This window comes from Eurypyga helias, unplaced genomic scaffold (genome assembly GCF_000690775.1).
Source record: "Eurypyga helias isolate BGI_N326 unplaced genomic scaffold, ASM69077v1 scaffold3211, whole genome shotgun sequence".
NCBI lineage: Eukaryota > Metazoa > Chordata > Aves > Eurypygiformes > Eurypygidae > Eurypyga > Eurypyga helias.
The window spans coordinates 38,127-42,238 of record NW_010230015.1 but is presented as its reverse complement, the minus strand read 5'-3'; the positions used below and the strand labels follow the sequence as shown (position 1 = coordinate 42,238).

Below are 4,112 nucleotides of genomic sequence, written 5' to 3'. Positions count from 1 at the left end.
CCATTGTGGAGCCGACTGGCTTTGGCTCTGTCGGACACAGGGGAAGCTTCGGGCAGCTGGTCACAGAAGCCACCCCTGTAGCCACCTGCTACCAAAACCTTGCCACACAAGCCCACTACAATAGTGACCACAGAACAACATTCAGCAGCGCTGGGTCCCTGATCACAGTGCTAGAGTTCAGCCCATTTCACTGGACGTGCTTTAGTCAACTTTGGTAGAGAAGAGATGCCACACCTGGCAGTTCTGACAGATATGATTTGGATGTTTGTACCGTTAAATTAGGTAGCTCCATAAAACTGGGTATTAAACCCATACAGTCTTTAACTTCGTAATTCTGTTTTACAGAGTATCACAATGGAAAACTGCACCTCCTTCCCTGGAAGGCTGGTGTGGCAATCTAAAACACCTCAGCCAGGTTAATTTCTGTTTGTAACCACCGGGTGCAACCCTGCCATGAGGGATAATGTGAATTCTGAATGCAGAGCTGACACGCACACGTACTATTGCTACAGACCAAAGAACATGCTTCCCGTCTGTGGTATCCACACAGGGCAGGTTCATGCCTTCCCTCTCCTAAATCATCCCTACTGGGTGCCTGACTGGCAAAGACAGGTCTTTAATTTTACCCAGAGATACAATTTAAAACTTCAAAGGGTTTAGGGAAGAGAGGGAAGATAAGGAAACATAGATTCAGGTTCCACATCAGAACTCTCTTTACAAGCAAATAACCTCTCTCTTTCTTCAGGTGAAAGTGCATAGGTACACTCACACTACCGGGGACTAAACTTTTCATGAACAGCCTATCATGCTAACAGAAACTACAGATATGCTCTACCAAGTACCACATCATTCTTCAAGGATTCTGAGATGACAGAATGCCTCATTAACATATAAATGGAGCTTCATGTAGCCCAACAACACACCCTGGGACTAAAAATAATTCTTAAAAATGTCCCCTTCTGGGGATTGCAAGTCTAATCACCAAGGTAGAGACCCTGCACCAGATAAATATAACAAACCGAGAAGGGTCTTATATGTGTAAACTAAGCAGAAGTAACAATCATAAAGGTAGCGGTAATAGTAGCTTTGCTATATGAAAACTAACCTAAGGCACATCTAGTTACAAACTTACGAACATCAGAAGATCTTAAAAAATGTTACCACGTTGAACTTGAACATGCAGATAAAAGAATTCAACTTCCTTAAGTTCACAACCGTGTTTCAACCAACCCTCCCTTCTAACAGCCCAAGATGGGTTGGAGCGAGTTCGTTCTTGGAATAGAAGGTAGGGGGTCAAATGTACAAGCAGCTTTCACATCAGATAACCATATTTTTTTCTATTCAAATACACAACACCATTTTGGTAAACTGCTTTCTGAGCATATCTCCCACATCAGAAGATAATGATTATATTGAGTGTGTCCCCAGTCAATATCTTGCACCTGAAAGCTTTTTACTGTAAAACACAAGCCAGTGCTGACAGTTACAGTTAATAGCTAACTGGAAGTTATAACACTGAGAAAAGTTTATGATAGAAGAGAACAAAATATTGTGCAGAGTAAAAACTACAAATACATATTTTATTAAATGTTTTTGAAGACTCGTTTATATACAGGGCACAATATTTAGTTAAGCACTGGCTCAATTTACATTGTATGGAATGTTCTGTAATTAGGCGTGTTAAACAACATTTCAGTTATGATGTAAAAATTCAATTATCAATTCATTAACTTCATAAACTGCTGAAAAATAGTGTTAAGTGAACTTGCTTTAAAAATAGGTCTATTAAATCACCAAGAACTTAAAAGACTTGACAAAAAAAAGCTAAGACATCATGTTATCCCCTGAGGCAAAACCAGAATTCCTCTCTTCTGAATTGCCAGATTTAATAATCTGCAGACTCAAGAGCAATCTTATGTTGCAAGAAGGAGATGGATTAGATCTTTGGCAAAATTACAGCACAAAACCATCAAAAAAGCCTACCAGAGCAAGTACCACAAGCCTAATAAAGCGTAAGAACTACAGAATTATTTTCTCCTATCAAACAGTATAGCAAGAGAGATGGAAATGGTTATAAAATGTCCCACTTGAAACAATTTTTTAATAGTCCACTTGAAACTTCAAAGCATGTCAATGCACCTGTTACTGCAATCATCCATCACTGCAGTGAAATGAATGGGAAAGAAAAATCTTCTCTGTTAAATAAATATGTCCTTAACTATTCTGAAAGCCTACATTCCTCACATAAAATTCAGTGCAATCAAGCTTTTAGGCCCTATTCAAGAGTCCTTCAGAGTTGACTTGAAGTACCACCTGATAGAGGGGACAGATCAAGGTCCCTCACGGCCCTGACGCAATCTAAATTGCTCAATACAGCATGTACATTTTGGTGTCATTCCAAGCACGAAAGAAACCACATCTCCAAACCATTTCCCAAAAGCAGGAGTGTTCATGTGGGTAATAATCTGAGCTGCAATTTTGCAAATTAAAAGATCACAGAAGTGCTTTTAATTCTCCAGTGCATACACCAGTTGTTTTCTGGCAAAGAAAAACCTATCTGCATCATGTTAAATAAGCTTTTTTCCTGAAAAGACAGTGAGGAAGATTAATTTTCAGCTCTTAACATAAACTGGAAATAAAAGAACTCTTACTAATTCTTAATGCACCTGGAGACTGCAGACACTGAAACGTGTAAGAAAAATTATATTTTCAGGTCTTCTGCTTTTTCTCCATAGATGTGTTTGTTCATTTTCCTCCCTGAATAGATTTTACCTTGGACATGAGAATCCAAGTTCTGGAGGTTTAGGTGACAGAGTCACGACAGACACAGAACACAACTGCAGCACAGTTCCTTCTCACAGCGTGGGTGAAGGTGAGCTCCACAAAGGCTCTTCATGAACACAGCGCAGGACTCTAAGAGGAACAGCCACACATGATCTACAGCAGCACAGTGTAGTGGGTAGTAATTGATGTACTTCAATTGTCCTAAGTTCTGTGTCTTCATCACATATCCTCTAATAGCATGTGTGACACTTCATTTACATTAGAAAGCGTTTCATTCTAACTATTTTGAATTTGCTACTTTAATTTCACATCCTCATGTCCCTGTGTTATGAGACAGAAAATGGGAGTTCCTGATCTACTTCATATTCATTATTTCCGCTCAGTTTTTATACAATCTCATACTTCTTTCTAAAGCAAGTGCATCTGGTATCAGATGAACAAGGTAGAATCCCTAGCTTCTGTTGATATAAAATGGAAGAACATTGATCACTGACCTAAAGTGAAGTAGACTATGGGACACAAACTGCAAATTATTACTTGTATCTTAATCTAATCTGCAGAGTTGTTGCCCCATTTCATGTAAAACTGTCAGTTGCCAATCATTTGGAAATCAGACCTTACCCATTTGTAAGAATTCAATCAATTAAAGGATGATGTGTGATTCCAAATATGGGAAGAGTTAATGGTTTGGTATTCTGGGGTTACCTCGTGAAGATGAGAACAGATTCCAAAAGCTGAACAGAATATGCTCAGGTACATGAGGGTCAAATAATTTGGATGTTACTTGTTTTTCAGACACAACAGGCAGCAATATGATGAGACACCTGCTTCGCAGCACTGAGTGTTACCGAAAGCCAGGTCTTTAGATCCTCTAGCAGTATGTGGTTGAATAGTACTTTTATTCTATAGTATTACAAACTAATCATCACTGTTACTGTTAAGGATGGGCCATGTTTAAGACACAGGTGACATTTTGTGTCACAGGCAAACAAATTCCAAGATTTGACTCCAATAGCCAACAAGGAATTTGAGACATGCACACTAGAACCTTTGGGAATCTCATATACAATTTTGTGCAGAGGCCCGTGATGCCACCAACGTCAGTCCTCAACAGAAATTTGTTTAACCTATGTCATTTCAAAGGAAAACAAGCCTGTTTATAATTCAATTTACTTCTGTAAAGCAATTACTCCCTTGTATACTAGAAGCTGGCACTTCCTAGTAATTGTCTTTTTTAATAGGATTTTTTAAAAGTGACATTGACCTTTGTTAGTCTGTTTTGTTTGGTTGCTTGCTTCTTTTTTTTTTTTTTTTTAACAGAAGTGTTC

At 38.7% G+C, this 4,112-nt stretch overlaps 1 protein-coding gene across 1 annotated transcript in view; it reads right to left on the bottom strand.

Moving 5' to 3' along the window:
* The window catches only part of ACSS3 (acyl-CoA synthetase short-chain family member 3), a 78,197-nt gene that overhangs the window by 36,045 nt on the left and 38,040 nt on the right, over nt 1–4,112 (bottom strand). The window lies entirely within an intron of this gene.